The following is a 22,504-nucleotide window of genomic DNA, read 5'->3' as shown; positions in this document are numbered from 1 at the left end:
TGCTGCTGCTGTTCTGAGTCTTGTAGGGAGCGGGGTGGGGGACCCCTATCTGGTCCTCAGCGTGGCTTGCTGGGAGCAGGGTGGGGGAGCTAGGCCTTGGCTCCCCCACCCTCTGTCTGGTTCTTGGTGCAGGTTCGGAATCATGGCGGTGCTCCCCCATGCCTGGAGCACTCTGATTGGCTGTTTCTGTTAGCCATTCAGAGTGCGAATAAAGTGTTATGGACAGACAGACTCAGACTTTTATAATATTAGAATTTTTGGAAATTGAATATAAGAGTTCAATTTTGCTCTGGAAATTTTCAGAATTTTCTGTTGTGGTGGTATGGAAGCTGGTTTGCCGATATTAAGGGAAGAATAAACAGTTGCTTGACCAGCAGTAGTACATCAAGATTTAAATGAAATTAAACACAACAGTGGTCATTTTCACACAAATAAGGTTAATATAGTTGTCTGTTATGGGGTCAGAAAGAAATCCTCTCTGGTGGCAGTGATCATGGGGACTTTCACTTTCACTTAAAACATTGAGCAGTGATTGTCTGTTTTGATTACATGGGTGTATCCCACATATCAATTGCTACCGTTTGTCAGGGAACTTTGACAGCAGCCTTTCTCTTTTCTGGGATGTGGAAATTAAATAAATTTTAACTTTTTGACTTCCCTGTGAAATTAGGTAGGTTATTAAATGGGAAAGCTCATTGTTTAAATAAAACTATGTAACTAGCAAAAATAGAAATAAAATGAAAGGGAAGCATATTTTTTTTTTAATTATGGTTTTGGACACAAGTCTGTCTCCGGCCATGAGCATAAAGAAGCAGAGTATATTTTCATTTACAGATGAAAGTCATCGTCAACATCTGTAGAAATACCTATATTAAATATAGATTAATGCACTGCCATCAATGCTGGATTCCAGTATGCTAAAAGAGGTCAAGAATGGGACAACTGGGAACTTGCACCATCAAGGAAGATGAGATGCATTTATTCAGGCAAAATTTCCCCAGGTCCTGTCCTTAGCTCCAACCTGAGACTAGCGAAGTATTTATCCGACTTAGATCTTGACAGTAAATAGTGTTAATTAAATACAGGTCTTGACTATGACTCTGATCTCTTGGATAAAGGCCAATAGATTTTGCCGTGGCTTTCTGAAAATGTAATTTTACTAGTCCATTTATCTGGCAGTTTTATATACAGTAAATTGAAGATTTAAATTTTATAGTGATGACATAATGGCTAAGCATTAAAAAAGCAAGAATCCTATTAGGAAACTTCAGGGGGCTAGAATAGCGAGTGAATTTACTGTTGATTCATATAATGTATGGTCAAGTGCAGTTGCCACCTAATTAATTTTTTTTAATTATGTGAATTCGTGACAAAGGTGCACAGGCTTTTAAAAAAATTAACGTTGCATTTATTCTATATTCAGTTTCAAAATGAACTATTTTCACTAATAACTTGTGTATTAAAAAGAACCCTCAATAATAAAAATACTCTTTTCTAGATCGCTGTATATGCATGTATAATAAAAAAAATTATTCCTCTTTGGAATTTTGAGGCAATTGATTATCATAGGCAAGTGTATTTTCCAGTTTAATAATGTTTCTTTAGAAGTATTATTCAAATGCTATGTTGTATCATACACATTTAGAAGTTCTCCTTTACAAGTTTGGAGCAAGGCCTTTTTTTTTCCTCCCTGAAACTGTTTATCGAACAAAAATGGAGTTCCATGAATCATACTTAGAAAATACAAGGGGAGGTAAATATTATGTACATTTAGATTCTTGCTCATGCTGCATAAAAATCAAGGTATTTCTGTAAAGGACCCTTAAATGTAATGGTTCCTTTGAAAATCTGCAAAGGGAGTCCTCACTTGTGAAATAGTTGACTTATTTCTTTCCTTTCAAATGATTTAAATGGCTAATTAAGTATAAGAGGTGCATGAGTGAAAAGTTTTAACTTTCTTTTCTGTTTGTAATCTTTCTAGTATCCTTTTTTGCCATCATGAACTGTTCAAATTGTTAAAACCGTTTTATAAGACCATGCTTTAACCTTTCCATTCTAAACAAAGATGGAGACTTCCAATAATCTTATGCGTGCAAATCTGTAGTGTCACGCAATGTTAGGCTCATAGGGAAACAGTGCTGGAAGGGACCTCAGGAGATCATTTAATCCAGCCCCCTGCCCAAGGCAGGATCATCCCTAACCAAACCATCCCAGCCAAATGGCTGTCTAAACTGCTCAGTAGCTTTATTTCGTACTTTGTTCCTTGAATGGTCCCAGTGCAGCAAGATACTACAGCTAACTTTAGTATATGGAAGCCTTAGTGATGAGCAGTTTAGGAATATATGTAAAATGAGTAGTAGAAAGGCCATTAGCTCCTGCAGCAAGATTTTGCAAATCAATTCATTCTTGCAACACTAGGAGTATGGAAAATCACATCAGCATCCTGCTAACAAGAATAAGTTAAAATGTAGCGCTGAAAGGACCAGGACCACAGTAGAAGTACCTTTTTAATACTGAACCCTTTATCCAGATAGGAGTGATGGTCCTGTAGCACTGGGCTGAAGCATTGAAGTGGAATTCAGGAAATATAGGTTCAGTTCTCTGTTTTGTCTTTTGACTTTTCTTGTGACTTTTGGTGAGTCCTTTAATCTTTCCATGTTTCAGCTTGCTTATGTGCATGCATGCACACATTCTCTGTCTTTCGCTTTCTTACTTTTCTTTGTCTACTTTAACCTCTTTGGGACAGGGGCTTTGTTGTGGAAGCACAGAACAGCTCCACAGTTGGGGCTACTTTTTGAAAAAGGTTTGAAACGCTGTATAAATACTCCCCTCCCCCTTGCTCCTAAAAATAGAAATTCAGTATGCCCTTTGAATTATTTGTACAGTTTTTATTTGTTTTCCTCTTTGTAATACTTTTTTTTTTCTTTTTTTAAAGGTCTTTGAATTCGGGGTCTGACTGAATTTTTCCAGGTTAGTTCTGTTTTTTGTTGTTGACTAACATCCCTTAAATAAAAATATCTGTGCATACATCAGCAGAGAAATGGATCCTGAGTATACTTATGCAGCAGGAAGCTTATTTTTAGGATATGTTGGGATTTGGATAACTTTATTTATATTGTATTAAATGATTACCTGCCATTGCTCAAAACTGAATGGTTAACTGGGACTGGACTTGTATCAATTCTTCTCCATCAGAAGGTCCAGTATTCCATCAAAATGTATCTTGCAGCAAAGCAGAGCTGTAGCAAGGTCTTTCAGAACCTGGGACAGGATGGGGGGAATTATGCTGACCACCTGAAACACAGAGAGGGGAAGGAAGAGCAGAGTTGTACCCACCTCTGCTCTTCACACTTGGGTGACAGCTGGTATTGGTGCAGTTGGTGCTGTAGCAGCGTAGGTTTAGGCTGCGGCCACTGGGACATATATGCGTGATTCATAATGGGTGCAGCAGCTTTGGTGTGCAAGGTGCCTGGGAGTTGCCACTTGCCCCCTGGCTCCCAGGTACATTACTGGGTAATGGGGCTGTACCTGCCCAGCTCCTCTGGCCTGCTGTTGCACAGACTCTAAGAGGGAGAGGGGGTGATTCTGGTGCCCCCTTCAAGTTGGTGCATAGGGCTAGTGCCCTGCTCACCCAAGACACAGTTCCCCTGCAACAAAGGAGCATTCATGTCCAGCTCTTGCTTGCTTGCTTGCTTGCTTGCTTATTTATTTATAATGGTCTCAGTCTGTAGCAGTTTCTAATGTACTTTTCTGCAGACCCACCCCCTTTATTCCCCCATCCTCTCATTATCCAATTCCCACCACCAGTTAAGCATTGAAAAATCTAGAGAATCAAATTATATATTGTTTGTGGTGTGCTGTGGGTGGCGTAATGTCTGTGGTGGATGCTACTGTGGTAGCATTAAATGACTTCTGCTCTCATTTTCTTGTTTTCCTGGGTTTTATCAGGTGTATTGTGCATGTGGCAGCCCCAACTGCTGCAGAAATATGAAATTTCGAATCAGAAATTTGAAAATGGTTCATTTAGGAAACTCTGAAACTTTGGGTAATTGAGCTGGATTCAGAATGGGATCTAGGCCTCATTTAAAAAAATAGAGGAAAAGAAAGTTGTTTACATGCTGTAATCCAGTGGTACCTGGCATGTGGAAAACCAGGATTCAAGTTGTTTTTCTGCTCAGTCAGAACAAGAACCTGTACTTGGGTCTCAGGCGAATGTTCTAGCCAGTGGCCTGTTCAGCATTTTGGGTGCATTTCTCTGCCCCCACTCCTTTGTAAATCCTTAACAGTTAAATGTTTGTTACATGAGAGAAAATGACTCTAACGTCAGTGGGAGCAACCTTTTTGGCAGGAATAACAGAAATTGGGTCCTTACCCTCCCCCAAATACCACTTCCCTTGATTAATCTAAAGATCTGCTTTCTGTTCCTTGCCTGTGCTCTCCCTGTCTGACGTACAGGCAGTCCTCGGACTTACGACACAATTGGTTCCTGAAAACGGTGTCTTAAGTTGAAACGTTGTTAACTCGGAACCAATTTTCTCATAAGAAACAATATTATAAATGCGGGATTGGTTCCTGAACCAAGGCTCGATACCCTTTTTTCACTAAAAATACCCCAGAATTTTGTACTTGATCGATTATAGATGAGTAATATAGCTACATTATATCTATTGTAAATAACAATCATATTGATTTGGAAGGACTTCTTTGAGGTGACTTTTTGAAGGGCTCTTGGTTGGACTTCTTGAAGGGTTCTTGGCTGGAGTCTTGGCTACAGATTTTTCTGGAGTCTTGGCTGCTGTCTTAAAGAAAGTCTCCCAGGAAGTTTGGGCAGATGTTCTCCAGGGAGATGAGAGGCAGCAAACTTGTTCACATGCATGGCGTTGCATCGGATCAAGCGTTGTAAAGTCAAAACTGATGTCATAAAGTTGAAACAGGGTGTCAATTTATAAATGTTTTAAGTGTGAAACGTAAGTCTAGGGCTGCCTGTACTGCTCTACTTTGTGCTGCCTATCTTCTTCCCCATTCTGCCACATGGTACTTGTGGCACTCATGGTGCAGTTTGGCCACCCATGAATTAGGTGATGGCAGTTGGTTAAGCTAGGTGACATTTTATCTAGAATTTATCTTTGATATTTTCTATCAAGTGGAACAGCTTCACCGTGAGAAACACCAAAACCACAATATCAGTTTCTCCAGAGCTTGGAACATTTTCCTGGTAGAGTGGAAACTAAGTTCAAGTCTGTGTTTCACACTGGGCAGGGATTTTCTCATATCATCAATTCGAACCCATGTCCTGTGTGCTTTGAGCCCTGGGCTATAGGGTAAAAGATGATAATAGTACCATTACCTACTCGTCTGTCTTGTGAATAGTGCCCAAAGGTTTATGTACGTACATTAGGAAGTGACTCTGAAGTAAGCTAGGGTGGGAACTTACAGTAAGTTAACTATTTAGCACTGATTGCCTGCATATAGTGCTTTTAGTGTGGAGGAAGCCTGACTTTGTCTGTGGTAGCTTACTCCACTCTTTCTGTGTACTAAGAGCAGCACCCACATGGTTTGGTAAACTACAGTTTGTTACCTACCCTGGGTCCTGACTCCCTGACAATGGGTTGGATCCGCTGGCTGCATGTTTGACACCCCTCCTCTAACCTAACTTAATTTATGGTGATGTTTCTATAGACACTCCTTTGCAAATGTAACCTTTAATTTCCTCATTTCCTTCACTTGCATTTAAAATAGGTGGAAAAAAGAAACAAAATATTTTGTTTGGGGTTGAATGAAATATAATTACAATTACAATTATTCACTTGATATGAAATAATTGTAAAAAAATCAATTTGGTGGCTGAAGCAAAACGTTGGTTATTCACACAGCTCTTCTCATACTTGTAGCTTGAATATAATTAAATGGAATAAATGTGACAACTGTATTTTCAACATAAAAGAAAGTTTATTGGGGTCATTAATGTACTGTGGTGTATTCTACCTAGTGGTTTCTCTATTTTGTATTATTTGATTAGGTCAGTGTAAAGAAGTTCTGTAAGCGAAACAACTGGCTATTTCTTGAAAGCCTAAAAGAACTGTGTTGGATCAGGGGAAGGCATTGTGAGCTATTTCACTTAAAACCTTGGCAGAAGCAAAACTGTGAACTTTTCCGTAGGTGTAAAGCAAAATTCAGACATTAGAATTCTAAGAAATGCTAAGAACTTTTATTTTAAAATGACCATGCTAGAAAATGTTGCTTCCGATTCTCTCATGTTCTTTAGAATGTTTTCTCTGTTTTAATTCTGTCACATGATAAGTTTATGAATGTAGTGATAATTAGGTCATGAAGAGCTATATTCTGTTAGGCTGGTGCAGTTGCAGATCAATTAACTAAAGTTCTGTTGCAGGAACTGAGAGATGGTGCATTCTTTTCTAGAATTTTTGTGGGGAACCTTTCAAAAAGGGAAATAATTTAAAAATTGAACTCACTACTGGAACAGAAAAAATGAACATATAAAATGCAGTGTCAGGAAACTTTTTGTTTTGTAGCATTCCTAATTGAAAATATATCATTTGCATTAGTTGTATTTACAAAAGAGGGTTGTGCAGCATATCTATTGATTTTTATTTGTTGCTGACAAGTAAGAAAATCATTAACAGGGAATTGTTGTTTTGTTATGAGAACAATATCTTGGAAGGGAAAGAAGAGAAACCGTGAAATACTGCTACATATATTTTGTCTTGCTCTCCCATTTGTGCAAGATCAATTAAGAATTTTCCTTGAATTTTTAACATTAAACACTTTTGTGTTTTGTTTTTTCTTAAGACCATAATTTAAAAAAATAGATGAGTTGTTGTTTACCGTTAGTTCAGTTCTGTCATGCTGCCTCATTCATGGTGTCTGCTAATTTTTAATTTTTTAATAAACACATGATAAGATTCTAGCAGCTCTGCAGTAGTATTGCAAGCTCAAGCTGACCCTTTGTAGAGCTGAAGAGCCATTTAAGAGACTTTTTGTAGACTTGTTGATGGTGAGCTTTGGGAAAATTTGTGTGGCTAGCACAAATTTCAGGCAACTTGTTTTGAAACAAACAATTTTGCATATGTTAGGAGGGTAGCCAATCCCATGAAAGTAGAATAATTTGGTCTTTTAAGTATTGGCTAGTGATTCAAGAGCTGAAGTTTCAGTTTCCAGCTCTGCTGCAGCCTTCCTACATGAACCACTTAAAACACACTCCCCTCAGTTCTTCATGGATAATCTGGGAAATAATATTATTCACATTTGTATTGTAGGATGTGCTGTTAATGTTTTTGTATTGCTTGGACACTTTTGTTAGGTCTCCACAAGTATGCAGAAATATTTAAAATGTTTTGCTTCCATTTTAGAAAACATCAATAAAATTAGAGGACAGGCTTATCATCTGCTTGCACAGGAGCTTTAGCCATAGAATTTTCAAAATGGCTGGAGGAAATGTTTGGTCAGCAAATGCCTGTTGTGCTACCAAATGTAAATCAATCTAAATTGTTTTGGGTTAACTTTAATTTGTGTTTGTTTACATTGTCAGGTAAAAGGAGTATAGATTTAGGTAGGTACTTGGTAGCTGTGTTGGTCTGAGACAAAAAGATGTACACAAAACTAGAACTCTTCATTCCAAAATGATACCTTTTATTAGACCAATTGGAAAACTGCAAGAAAATTGTTCTTTTCTGCAAGCTTTCAGGATCAATGTCCCTTCGTCAGGCTCTGGGAAAAGTATAGATGTGACAAGAGGGTCACCCTCATGGACCCAGAGGGAGAGCCTTCCATCTCCAGCTCCCTCTGTGCAAACATGAAGTTTATTTCCTACCTGTGGGGACTTTTTACCATCTTGTACCATTTATACTTTTCCCAGAGCCTGACGAAGGGACATTGATCCTGAAAGCTTGCAGAAAAGAACAATTTTCTTGCAGTTTTCCAATTGGTCTAATAAAAGGTATCATTTTGGAACCAAGAGTATAGATTTAGACATTTAATTACTCCTTCCTTGAAATGTAAAGTTATCTTTCTAATGGTTCCCCCCCCCCGCTTTTCTCTTTCAAATTCTACTTAAACAGTTCAGTAATGTGTCAGACTTTCTCTGAATCCTCTGTAGAATTCTTTGATTTAATAGTAAGGCCCCTTAATTCAGTAAAAAATACACTTGGAAATTCTGGTGGTGAAATAAAACTGCATTGCAATCTGGCTAATTTGAAGGAAAATGGGATACTCCTAAATAACTAGAGATGCTACGTATCATAATTGGAAGATTTTTAAATGCTATTTTTCCTCATTAACCAAATAAGGGTTTTCATAATTCTCAGCCTGGTTTTAAAAAGGTCCTTTCAACTTAACCAAAAATTAACAACATACCTTAAATTTGGAAAGTGTTGTATGGATTTGAGGCTATGGAAGGTGCACATTTTGCTGTTTTACCAAATAAAGAGGGAAACAGACTTTTTATTGACATATATAGCATTTGTTCTGCCAAAACATTTAATGTCCTACAAATATTAAAAAATATGTAAAATGTAGAGTATTTTTATTGCATACAGTGCTCCATAAAAACCAAGTAAGAGAAGTATTCAGGCCTTACTAACTTGAACTGGGAAAAAGAGAATGAAGTTTAAGGTAACTAATGAATTCACTTTATCTTTTATTCTATTTTTTGTTGGGCATTCAGCGCATAATACTGTTCACTTTTTTTCAGCTACAGCTCACCTTTGAAAGCTACGTAAGATATTTAGCAATACTTTAGGAGGCTATATATTTCTTTCCCTTACAAATTAAATTGAGTTTTTGAACACCTATGGTTTGTGATGTCATAAGTTATAAATTAATACAATGAAAAGCTTAGTGGAATAAATCATTTTAACTGCACTTAGCATATGTTCAGGATTATTGAGTGGAGACAAACTGTGCATTGCATACATTAAGAAATATCATAGAGGTTTTAGCATAGTTTGGAATGGAGTTGTGGGCTGTGCTCCAGTACTGCTCTAAGTGGAGCTTGTCATGCAGAAGTTCCATTATTATTTTGTCATCTATCAGATGTCTCTATTTCAGCTAAGATTTCAGGTTTGAGTAACTTTGGCTAATGTTTTTAATTCAAAAGATACGTGCTGTAACTTTCTGTTAATGCACAAAAATAAGATCTAAACAAGCCCATTTTTATTTAAATATGCACTTGATGGGTGAGGATATGTTTCGTTTTTGCAACTGATAGCTATAAAGTTTAGAGCTCTGGCCTGATCTCAAGCTTTTTGTTCTTTGTTTTGTTTTTTGATGGGAAGGGAAAGTAGATGAAGAATATAATCTCCAGTTTTGTGCATCTGGAACATTTTAAAGATCCTTTTACTTCCTCCCTGGGAAAACAGTTTTAATAACAACAAATTTTAAAGTGGAGCATTCACACCAGTGTCTACAATATTCCCACCAGATACTGATTTAAAGCTTTATTCTAATTACAGTTTGTTTAAAAAGCCCTTTGATCTGTTGAAATTGGATGCCAAAATATGTCTGTCAGTTTTAGCAGAAGAAAGCAGGATCTGGCTCATGCATTTGGATTCTAAAAATTGCCAAATGCTAAAATAATCAAGCTTCTTGCAGTTTCAGATGGGATATTGTGCTGTTTGCCAGGGTAAGGACTTTGATCACTCTTCAGTATTTACTGAACACACCGTCCTAGAATAGGCATAGTGCAGAACCGTAATGCAAAAAGCTAACATTCTAGTTGGTGAATATTACAACAAAATATACCAAATTCCGGCTAGCTTAAAGCTGCATATTTTTACTTCAGCCCAGGAGCACAGATGAATAGAGGACTTTTGTGGGGTTTCCTGAAGTTCGACAAATTGTAGCTACTTTGGATAAGTGTGGAAGCAGGTTCCAGAGACAAAAGGCTTTTGCTAAGAGTACCTAACTTTCTAGAGAGGAAAGTTCAATAGGAAGTTGTTTTGTTTTGAGGTGCACCAGTATATTGGTTGCATATCAGATTGGCACCAATAAAAGGAAAATTAACATTATTGGGCAGTGGGTTTTTTTGGCTGGTGTAGGCAATAATGCCATTAGTAAATACAATATGCCTTCTGGCCAGGACCTCCAGACACTGCGTGCATGCGCGCAGCCACATACAGGAATGCAGCTAGGCAGCATGGAAGGCAGCTCCCAGCAGGTAAGTCTATAGAGGGGGAAAGGGTGTGTGGGGGGGAGGCAGATTGACGCCCCCCATGGTGAAGGAGGGAGTCGGGCAGGAGCAGGGGCTGGGGTGCTGCCCAGCCAGGGTGGTGAACGGGACCCAGGGCTGGGTCAGGGAGCAGGACGGAGCTGTGGGTGACTTTTCCAGGGGATGCGGGGAGTAGGGCTGGGGAGAGGGGGTGGCTCCCTGCTGCTGCGCGCACCTCCAGGGAGGCATGGGTGGGCATGTCCCCCCCCTCCCCCCGACCTGTGCACAGGGCAGATGTGGGCTGCTCACTGTGGGCTTGGGGCATTCCATTCTGCTGCCTTTCCCTCGGGAGTCCCATGCTGGCTGTGCATGCCCTGTCTGTCTGGCAGCGGTGTGGGTAGCGAGTTGTTCCTCCCGCTGCTGGGCAGGCAGGAGGCATGCAGCTGGCATGGGGTTCCTGGGGCAAAGACAGCAAAATGGAGAGACCTGAGCCTACAGTGGACAGCCCATATCTGCCCTTGCCCCGCTCAGATCTGCTCTGGCTAAAACATCCCTACACTTCAAAATGGTGGTGGCAGTGCTTGAACTAAAGCTTGTTTGACAAGCTGTGAATTAACTTGAATCTGGAGGGGATCCGGACAGAAATTCAATAAACTAATTTAACTTAAATCAGTTAAGCTTGATACTACATCTATCCAGGTTTTTCTTGAATCATTTTTGGCCATTTTGAAAGCAGTTTATGTGCACTGAACTTCTGTTGTTACATATTTTAACCTGTTTCCGATCACTTATACTGGTTTATGTGTAATTTCTGTCCCTAGCCCTAGAGGTGAAGAGGGGGGTTTGTATCAGGATTGGCTGAGATCGGAATAAAGATTTGCTAGTTATGCAAAATTATGTGAATATAAAACAGTAGACTTTTGGGGAGATTTTAGCCTGGTTCAAAGCTAGGTTTTGAGGGAAAAATGGCACTTAATGCTATAATCCACCTGGTCTGTTTAGTGCACAGTATTTTTGTTTTACTACCTACTGCTTTTAATGCAACTTATAGTAATTTGATAATTGAGTCAGTTGTTTTGTGTTTACCCAAACAGATGCGCTTAAATGATGTTCTGTTTGTCTAGTCGTTCATTTTCTCATCAGAAACAGTATAACAATGTAAAAATAAAAAATAATGTGTGGAACATGAACGAATATATTGAAGCAGTAGTGGAGAGTTCTGTAGTAGTGAAAAGTAATATAGTACTTAGGACAGTGGCATAGGTCTAATCTACAGCTAGTCCTTTAATAGCGTGGATCATATTTTAACAGAGGCTGTTTTGTGAACTATCTCATTCTCTTCCTGATCATAGTAACTCTGTAACATTACCATAACTACTTACATAGGAAAATAGTAATAGCAACATGTTAATGTATTATTAATTTTTTGTTAGTGCAGTTATGTATCTGAAAGAAGCATCATAGGATAAATCAACTTTTCCCAGATCTATCAGCAAATGCTCTATGGACCGCAGGTGGGAAACCTCTGCTACAGTAATCCTTTGTTAATTTGTTTTTTTCAGGATCTTAAAGTTGTTAGTAGCCTACAGAAATTGTCTGGATTAGTATGACACTTGGCCAGTGATTTTTTTTTTTTTTTTTCCCCCCCCCCTAGATTTTTTTTTTTTTTGGCTTTTTTTACTGTGCTTATCAGGTCAGTAGATGAATATCTCATTAATACTAAGTAAACCTTACTACAGGCTGTGATGTAGGGAAATATCCTTTCTTTAAGGTTTTGCAGAGTTGTGGAAAACTTGGGAAGAGCACACGCATTGGCTCACTTAGAGATCCATACTTCAAGCATATGGTTAGTTGCACACAGAGGAGAGAGAAGAAATCTAATCTGTAAATAATTAAATACATTTTAAGTTAATTTGAGTCCACCAACCTTTCTTTCTAGGGACATGTAAGAATTCAGAATTTGGTGGCCAAATTAATTGATTCTTTCTATAAGTGGGTTTAACTCCACTAAACTTATTCTCTTCAGTGTAGTGGTATGTTTTGCCATGCAGCAATTCACCAAGCAAAGTGATGCTGGCTCCTACCTCGGGGTCTTTAAGACAAGGCTAGACAATCACCTTGCTGGGGTCGTTTGACCCCAGTACTCTTTCCTGCCATGGCAGGGGGTCAGACTTGATGATCTGTTCAGGTCCCTTCCAATCCTACTATGAAACTATATACAGTGAAATGACCAGAACAAGATATTCTACATCAGCAGCTAAACAAACAGTTCTTCATAAGGCGTTCAAGGAAAGTTCTGAATCTCTCTCTCTCTCTCCATAATCTTTGTTTTCTGGTCAGCCACACTAAAATAGTACAGTAAAAGGTCTAAGCTGTAGAAAGGAAAACTGTCACTTTGATGAACAACTGACTTTGAAACACTGCAGGTGGAAAGGGGAAGTGAATTCTATTTTCTGTCAAAGCTAGTAAAATAATATTTTTTTACCGTCTACTGATGATAGAATTGTGAGCACATTGATTGTGAAAATTGGATTTATTTTCTTGTATTAATAATGTTTGGAATTTTCCAAAATTACTATTTCCTCTTCAAAATGGTATTCAGTTTCTCATTGATGATGCAGTCTTTTGCTCTTTTGTACTGTTGAATAATTCTACTATACAAGCAGTGCTTGGACTTATGACACAATTGGTTCCTGAAAACCGGGTCTTAAGCTGAAACTTTGTAACTTGGAACCAATTTTCTCATAAGAAACAATGTTTTAAAAGGGAGATTGGTTATTGAACCGAGGCCCGATACCCTATTTTCACCAAAAATACCCCAGAATTTTGTCCTCTATCAATTATAGATGAGTAGTATTAGCTACATTAGTATATTTGTATTGTAAATAACAATCGTATTGATTTGGAAGGACTTCTTTGAGGTGACTTTGCTGGACTTTTTGAAGGGCTCTTGGTTGGACTCCTTGAAGGGTTCTTGGCTGGAGTCTTCTCAGGAGTCTTGTCTGCTTTCTTAAAGAAAATGTCCAAGGAAGTTTTTGGACAAATGTTTTCCAGGGAGATGAGCAACAGCAAACTTGTTTCCTGGCATGGCATTGCATCAGATCAAGCATTGTAAGTCGATACTGGCATTTTAAAGTTGAAACAGGGTGTCACTTTATAAACGTTGTAAATGTGAAACGTAAGTTGAGGGCTGCCTGTATAACCCTTTTTATAAATGTCTAATGCTTTTTAGGATACAGAGGGAATGGGTATCTAAAGAGTGGGACTGGGATCATCATCCTTATCTTAATGGGACTTTCACTACCTGGAGGCTTTCATTCTCAAGATGTAGTACACTACCCTAATATGAGAAGACTGGCCATCTTCTGAACAGTAACTCCTATTGAAATTCATAGATTCATAGATTGTTAGGGGCTGGAAGGGACCTTGCATATCATCTGGTCCAGCCCTCCCGCTCTAGGGAGGAAGACAACTGGGGTTAGGTGGCCCCTGCAAGGTGACTCTTTAGTCTTCTCTTGAAAACCACCAGGGTAGGTGACTGCACTACTTCTGGAGGGAGTTTATTTCACAGTCTGAATACCCTGACTGGGAAGGAGTTTTTCCTGGTATTAAGCCTGAAATGGCCTTTCAGGAGTTTGTATCCATTGGTCCTGGTCTTCCCCGGGGGTGACCTAGTAAACAGTTGTTCACCGAGTTCCTGATGCACTCCTCTGCTATAGCAGTAAGCCACTACCAAGTCCCTTTTCAACCTTCTCTTCTTTAAGCTAAAGAGGCCCAGGTCCCTCAGCCTTTCCTTGTATGGCTTGCCTTGCAAGTCCCTGATCATACAGGCAGAATATAATGCATCACAAAACCATTATAAGAATGTAGATTTCAATGTGAAAGTAGGGTGCTAAAATAACTCAACCAGTTCAACTGTTTGCTTCAGGATACTAGCATTTATGGAGGGTTTTTTTTAAAATTCTTTTTTAGATACGTCATATAGGGTGAAACTTGCTAGAGTGTTTCAAAATTAGAAACAGAGTAGTTGTACCAAATTTATGCCCAATCTGTGTATAAATGTTTTCTGGCGATTTAGAAACAGAGGGCTAGCATTCAAGACAACCGAGTCCTATTCCAGTGCTCAGATCATTGTTGTAAAGCAGTATAGTTGATGCAGTGCTTTTTACCAGTAGTTAAGTGCTGCAATACTAAATTCTTGCTTCATGATGCGTAGTGTGTAAAATCCTCTAAGAAACCATGGATGCAGAGGTCAGCCCATAAGTTTTATCCTGGCAGAGTTGGGGCCTAAGTTAGCAAGAGAGGGCCAACAGAAACTGTAGAGGAGTTGTGAAAGGGACAGGTAAGTAGGATAAAGGAAAAGGAAAGGCACTTGCCCATCTTTCAGCTTTTTTCACATGTTGATTATTACCTTAATGTGTCAATACTAGTTTAGCTTTGGAGGGAGCAAAAACAGTTAAGAAGGCAGAAGTGATGAGAGTGGAAGACAAGTTAGATCTTCCTGTGTCTGTCTTTTCTCCCCCATCTGCTAAATGGTATTGAAAACATGGTCTTGCTGGGGCATTGTGAGGCTTTATAGCATTTTAGGTTTGAGTGTGATTTTAGATTTATTGGTAAGTGTTGTAACTACACAACAACCATACATCATACTTTTTAAAAGAGTTTGTTAAAAGGTCCCCAGTTGAGAGTAATTTATTACAGTAAATAACATTTTTTGTTCCCAAATTTTGCATGGTTGCAAAAATTAGTAGAAAGTTTGAACCTCTGGATGTAAAGGGAAGCACAGCCGTAATTGAAGATGAATGATCACATTATAAGGCTGTATTTTTATTTATTTTCATCTTTGCAAGTTGGAATGTCTTGTCCTGTGTAAAACCTATCCATTATTTCTTAGTAATGGACTTAAAAGGTTAAGGTGGTGTGTGTATTTGGAGAGAGGCATTTGATTTTACATCAGGAGTACAAGATGAGGCCCCGTGTCTTTCCTCTCTCATTTTTAATACAAAAAATTTAGCTTGCTACATTTGATATGTTTCAGCCTCAGAAAATCGATACAAGTAAGGAACTTGTCAGTATTTGGTATTACAGAGAAAACATGAAATGGTGCAGTTATTTCACTGAGGTATAGGTCATGTAGAAAGCTTCATTCTTATAATTTTTTTTTTTTTACGATAAAAGCTCGCTAAAAAGAATAGGATGGATATATGCCCTTCAGTGGGAGTGAGTGTAGACATCAACCATTAATCTGACCTTTCTCTTGATGTACTTAACTCATTTGGATGAGTGAAAACAGAGGGGGGGGGTGTGTAACATAGCAAGCTTACCTTCTTTAAAAAGTTACTTTTTATCTATCGGATACAAAAAAAAAATGTTAAAAAAACCTCATGATTACTAGTTTTGTATGCTAGACAAATACAGTTTGCTTCGTCACTTACTGGCTAGCTTCAGCCAGGATTTCTTGGTTGATATGATTACCGCAAAATGATTCACTATAGAATGATTCGCTACAGCAGTACCAAGTGGTGATCGACTAGAAATACTTAGGAAAACCTAAAAATAAAATGTTTAACTGTTTTGGGGGTTTTTGGGCTGGTTTTTTTTTTTTTTCAGGCTGAGTGCCTTCTTAATTTGCTGTGCGTGATCATACTTACAAATCAGTTTAAAATTTTTTTCAGTTCTAAAATTCATGGTTCAGTTGTCTCACTTGCGTTCTGCAAAATAAAATACATTTTTGTTTTAATTTTATATTTTATAGCCCACTCTATTAATAAACCTGTTCTGTTTAAAAAAAAAAAAAAAAAAATCTTCTAGGGGATCTTGTAGTTCAGTTATCAAAACTGCTATGGAACGGCTAAGTCCCTACACCCCTTTTAGGTAAATACTAGTGTAACCCTTCTGCCAATCACTGGTCAGCAGCAACAAGGCCTGGGTTCAATTTTGGGGCACTAAATATATTTTATCTTGGGTCGAGCCCTCACCCAGGCCACCTAGCAAACACTAAATGAATTACTAGGGTATCCCACATAAAAATCCCTTCCTTACAAGCAGTGTAAGCACAAACACTCAAATTTATTACAAATAAATAAAACAAAACAAGAAAACCATTAAATATAATTGTTAAACACTATTAACTGTAAAGCAAAGTCTGTAGCCTCTTGCGGGAGGCTTCACCCATACCCAGACAGTCTGGGACCTTGGGCTCCCCAAAGGGTAGTTTTGGGGGCCTGAACCCCTGTACCTGCCCTTCAGCAGTGGGCTAGAGAGGGGGCCCACACCAGAGTGTCCTGTGCTGCTCCTTGGGTTCACTGCACTGTGGGGATCTTCTCAAGACTGTGGCTCCTTTTGTGTTGCAAGGGTCTTTGTTGCTCCTGGAGATGTGGTACAAGACCGACCTCCACTTCTGCATGGTGGCTTTGAGGGGTTAACTGCGGTTTTTGTCAGTATATTGCATCTCAAAATTCCTAGTCCTGACCCCAACTCTGCTGGGCAGAAAACTGCAAAAGAACTCGAAGGAGAGGTCGGACCTATCTCGGCTTGGGCCTGAACTACAGCCAGCACCCAACCACTGCTTTTGTTTGGGGCATGAATTACAAAAGGGAGAAAAGCTGGCCAGGCCTATTCTGCACTGAGGCCTCGATTAAACAAGAAGTGCCAGGTCTCACCTTGGCTCAAACCATGCCAGGCTTTACCCTAGTCCAGATCTGCCAACCAAACATATAGCTGAGGTGTGCGGCTGCACAGCCAGGCTGAAATGCAACAGTTGTGAAACAGTAAAAAGAGCCGTACCCTAGGCATCCAGTCTCGGGTGTATCACAATGCTGAGATGTTGCTATTCCCAAATGCAGGGGCCAGTAACTTCCAGGACCCCTTCTTGGGCAGTTTGCTCCAGGGATTAATAACCCTATGGCATTAACCTGCTTATGTAAAACGCTCTGGCTCTCATTTGTTATTTTGCCCAGGTACATGTCCCAGCTTGCCATGTGCTGAGTACTTGGTCAGAACAACAGGGGTTGTCTTGCCTACATACCCCCCCCCCAAAATCCACAAAATCCAAAACCCCCGCAATATACAACCCAGTGTGTGGGTGTTAACGGTAGCCAACATCAATGTCCCTTTATGGCCATGTGCGTATTCCCCAGCATTGTCATCACCACCGCAAATATGTGCAAATTAGGCCCAGAAATAGCAATAATTTTGATCTTTTGACTCCCCAACATTAAGATCAGAGAGTTACTTCATAACAAAGTAAAAAAGACCAAAAATAAGCGTACCTTAACCAAAGCTCTCTTTTGTTCTTATCAAATTAAAAATAAGACTGTACAATGTACCTGCTACATGAATAAGTTCTTGGCACAAATCATCTTCCCGACTACAGCAAAAGAAAAATATGGTTTTTAAGGAATAGATATTTTAAAGGAATAGACTTCTAAAGGAATAGATATTTTAAAGTAATGAGTTTTTGTTGCAGTATGATTATATATTTAACAGGAAACTAGGTTGCAATCTTTATGACTAACTCTTATTATTCCTGCTCCCTTGGTTTCCAGAAGATGATCACTATAATGCTGTATAAAATCTTGAGCTATATAACATGATCTCACTCTCTTTTCCTTTTTATCCACTAATGGTCCCTGCTCAGTAATTATTTTCTTATTAAGTTAAACAAAACTTCATGTAAAATGTCTTTTCTCGCCCCTCAAACTGTGTGCTTTGTCTGGGTGGACAGTTATAATGCCACATCAGAAGCTATTAGCTTTTGTGGCTTGAGGAACATAAGTACAAGGTCTAATTGGAGTACATTTTATAGTATTATTATTGTCTTTTTTTGTGATTTGAACTTGGGTAAACCATTCAAATCATATTGGAAAATAATTCAGCATTGGGTTGAGAACATAGGTGGAATTTTGAAGATTTTTTTACTCCAGAAAATTATGAGTGAAACCATGAATAGAAGAGAACTCTTCTCAACCTTAATTATATTGTGTACTGCCCAGAAGCTCTATATACGTACAAAGAAAAATGTATGAGAAGCTATCTTATTTTTATTGCTTACGTTTCCATGTAACTTTTTATTTTTGAGAGGTTGGTGAAAAGCCTGATCCTGTAAAGAGCCCCATATTGGGTGCAGGCACCCAGCTGCATGAATAGCTGGCAGGCTGAGACTTTCTATTTGGTCAGACCACCAACTTTGATCAGGTAGCTTATTAGCAATGCATGCTTTCTTCCTGAGAATTGGTTGCATTTGATAATATCAGTTTAAACGCAAGAGCTGTTGCTGACAGCGTGCCCATTACCATCACACATTACCACGGTTTGACAGCTGACAAGGCAAACATGCAAGGACTAACATGGTGTGTGCCAGACACCTTTAATTATTGTATGTTTTGATAAGATGATTTTTCATAAACATGTGCATTATATTGGTGCGTTTCAGCTTCTGTTGATAAAGCCCTAACTGGCCTCTTTTTTTTCATACCTACCTAGATTTTAGTGGATTATAGCTCCACTGAACAATTCACTTGCTATTTAAATTGTGCAGAAACAAAAATCTTAGTAAAAGATTTACAGTAGGAGTTTAATTGTTACGTCCACTTCAAAAAGAATTGCTGAATGAGCCCTATAGTTAGATTAATGCTTAAAAGGCAAGATATGACTGTCTTCATTAGTGCCAGTTTGGTCTTATTGTGGTTTGACAACCACTTTTCCTTGTGATACCTCAGCAAAGGATAAATGGTCTTGGGCTCTGTACTTGGCAGCTAGAAAAGAAAAAAAAATAGATACTTTTCCTCCCTTGCTTAAAATTTTGCACAGACACTTATGGATTCTCAAATTATTACCACATTTACAAAAAGGAGGTTTTTCTTCCCATCAAAATTGGGGGGGAGGGCACTTGTCTTAGATTTGACTATTGGGCTAGGGCAGGCAGTGGCTCAGCTCTGGCTTCAGCCAAAGCTGGAGCTGAGCTACTACCTGCCCAAGGGCCAAGGTGCCTTGTGTGGGGGGGGAAGTAGAGCATGGGGTGGGGTGGGGAGCATGGTGGTGGTGGTGGTGGTGTGCAGATGGGAGACCCATTATGCTGCTGTTCAGGGTCAAATGTGTAGGGGACTGTATAGCCTGGCCCCGATATGGCCAGGCCTAGAGCTGCTGCCAGGGCTAAGGCTGCTGCTGCTGCTGACTGCTCAAGAGCCAGATTTCCCCAGAAGATAAGTGGCAGGGGGGAGCATGAATTTGGGGGAACAGGCAGCAGGGGTCAGACAGTGGGTGGAGAATAGGTGGCAGGGGAGCAAGAGACAGTTATGGGGGTAGAGAACAGGCACAGGCATGGGGCATGAAGGCTGGGGGGATGTGGAGGGACAGGTGATAGGAGGGTGGGAGCAGGCACGTAGGGGCCAAGTGATGAGAGGGACAGAGCAGGGCACAGTCAGGGGAGGCAAGGGGTGGGGTTCTGTCCCCTTGTTCTCTGCTGTTGTTGGGGAGGATACAAATTTTAAGACAACACTCTAATACCTGGATTCTGTACATGGAAAATTATAAGAAATGTATTGGTGGGGGGTATCATCTTAAACTCCAAGTTATGTTTAATTTGGGTAAATATGGTATTTATTTTTATTTTTTTTAAGCAGGACAGGCTATGTATCTGATACCCAAGTCAATAAATGATGAAGGTTCTTCAGCTGGCATAGAACTGCTGAAGCAATTCCATACTTTTTTCTGTTCCAACCTACAGTATAAAGGGCATATTGAGAGTAAGGGATTGAAGGGTAATATGGCCTGTGGCTGTTCTAAATGAGATACAGAATATGAAGGTAGATCTGGGGCAGGCCCTTGTGTCATCCTGAAAGACTTCTTCAGACTTTAAAAATGTTATTGTGCATCAGGAACAAACCAAGACGTTTGAAGCTTTTTCACAAAAATATGAGGAACACCTTCTGAAACCTGTTCGATTCTCTGCCTCCATAGCATCCACTTCAGCTACTCTTGTAGACAGGATACTGGACTAGATAGACCATTGCATTTACCTAGTATGGTACTACTTATATTCTTATGAAAAATAACCTGGGCTTTCCTCTGGGATGTGAGAGGTCATGGTTCTAAATCGGGCACATCAGGAACTCAGCTTCGTCTCCCACACCCTTGGTGAATGCCATCAATCAGTGGGTCATCAACCAAACTGATGATGCTCACACTTGAGTGGTCTCTTACTTAAATTCCATCATGACCTTGAGAAGCCCTTCCTGACAGGTTTTGTCAAAATGAGTATTTTGTGTGTGTGTGTGGGGGGGGGGGAGTACTTTGTTTTAATGACTTGGCATTTTCTGAGCAAAATACCGGTAAATTCTGACTAGCAATAATGTAGGGCAGAAAAATCAGGACCTATAATGAAGCCTTAAATCTAATTTCACATTACTCCACTCTATTGTAACTACCAAAACGGTGATACAGAGACTGGAAGCCATTTTTTTTCCTGCTCTATCAAGTTTACTTTGTTTCAAATATGATTTTATAAGGTGAGAAACAAAATGATAGGGAAGAAAGACTGACACAGAATAATGTGTGAAGCCTTGTGCCCAACAGCCCATCAAAAACCTGTGGGTGTTTTTAAGGCAGTGATATTGTTGTTGACTCATTTATTATGCACGTCCTTTTTACCTGATTTCTCCCCTTCCCTGTCCCCACATACACATTTTCTTCCCCTCTAGGAAGCCTTTGCTGAATGTTTATATTGTATTCCCTGTCCTTTCTTTCCCTGGCCTTTACCTTAAGATCTCTTCCTAAGAGATTTCAGTATTTTATTTGAAGTGTCTATATTTTTCTTTTGCACAAGTACTTTTTTCTTTTTTCTCATATGTATACCCATGTGTATATTGTACTTCTAAAACTAATTTCTTTATCTCCTGTTTAAAGAGCCAAATGCAGTGCCATTATTTGTAACTCCTTCTCAATCCTCAGTTCTCCCTCCGTTGATACACATGCCTATGCTTTTGCTTGTAGTTCTACAATCCATAACAATATATGTGTACTTTTACATTAAAGTGTATTTGTCATCTTAAGTATTTCTTGAGCTTATTAACAAAGTGTGGAGTCCTGGATTTAGTTTCATATAACAGCCACTGAGATAAAGCATAGATATCCAGAAAGGTGAAAATGCAAATTTAATTGAAAAAGTTTGTTTTGGGGGGAGGGGAGGGGAGGAGTTTGGCAACAGAATTATCATATACTTGCATATGTTTTAACCAGTAACCTAGCATGTATTTGACTGTATAAATAATGAAACATTTTGTCATCTTTGTCTGATTTTTTTTATTTTGTATTTTAACATATTAAAATCTAACGGAAACACTTAAATTGCTCTTGATTTGGCTTACATTTGTAAAGCCAGGAATTTCATGCACAGGTATTTTTTCAAAGATTGAAAATTCATGATGCCATTGAACTCGAAGCCAAAACATATCTTGGTTTCAGTAGCCCTGATTTTCCTGGTTTGGTTTTATTTTAGGCAGTATGCTTAGCATAATTTTAAAATAACTGTGTGATGCAAGTTTTCCTATGATATTCTGTAAATGTCACTGTGGGAACTCAAAATAAAAACAACCTAAAATTCTAATCCTGTTCCTTTTTAAAATAAATGTTCATTTTAGTACAGGGTTTAGTAAAAAGATGACCAGACCTTTAAATAATACTTTATACTAAACTTGGTGCCACAGATCATTCAAATGTTTAACTATCTTTCAAATATCCAACAATATTAAAGTAAGCATTGTTGTGCCTGTGGAAGACAGTTGAGAGAACAGAAAAGAAATTATTTACATGGAACAAAAAAGCAGTTACGTTAGTAAGCACGTTGTACCTATGGCAAATACATTTTGCTATTGTGTACATTTTGTTTCTACCTTTTATGTCAGTTGCACACTTGATTTTTAAATGCCCTTGTGTGAGTATTGCTCTATTACTTTCAGTTCAGTAAGTACTAAGTTATACCTCATCAACCCTCAAAGTCGTGTCTTGCAGCAGTCACAACTCTGTTGCAAAGCAACTGATTTTTAAGCCTGATATTCATTTTTATGCACTAGGTAGTGATGTCATGAGTTGACTTCAGGGCTATCAGTGAACTATGATATAATAATATGATTAGGCCAGATCACAGTAATGGAGGCTTTGATTACTTTCAGATACTAAACTCATCCTTTCATATAGGAGTTTGCCCTATATATTTTAGCCAGCAAAGTTGGGTTGTAGTTTTCATAATATACAGGTGTCCAGCAGTGGAGGTGGTTTCAGTAGCCAAGGCAAATGGTCATCGGCCTAAACTAGTTTTTTGGTTGTTTTTTTTTTTTTTTT

General features: G+C 38.9%; 1 protein-coding gene across 3 annotated transcripts in view; it reads left to right on the top strand.

Moving 5' to 3' along the window:
• The window catches only part of NCOA2 (nuclear receptor coactivator 2), a 267,032-nt gene that overhangs the window by 14,786 nt on the left and 229,742 nt on the right, over window positions 1-22,504 (top strand). For all 3 annotated transcript variants that reach the window (XM_019549043.1, XM_019549019.1, XM_019549026.1), the window contains exon 3: window positions 2,936-2,970. The gene's annotated coding sequence lies outside the window, so the exon portion shown is untranslated. The remainder of the gene's footprint in view (window positions 1-2,935; window positions 2,971-22,504) is intronic.

The sequence above is a fragment of the Crocodylus porosus genome, unplaced genomic scaffold, assembly GCF_001723895.1.
Source record: "Crocodylus porosus isolate Cpor-Errol unplaced genomic scaffold, CroPor_comp1, whole genome shotgun sequence".
In the NCBI taxonomy this organism is placed as follows: Eukaryota; Metazoa; Chordata; order Crocodylia; family Crocodylidae; genus Crocodylus; species Crocodylus porosus.
The sequence above is the reverse complement of the archived record's forward strand: the minus strand, read 5'-3'. Positions and strand labels throughout refer to the sequence as shown.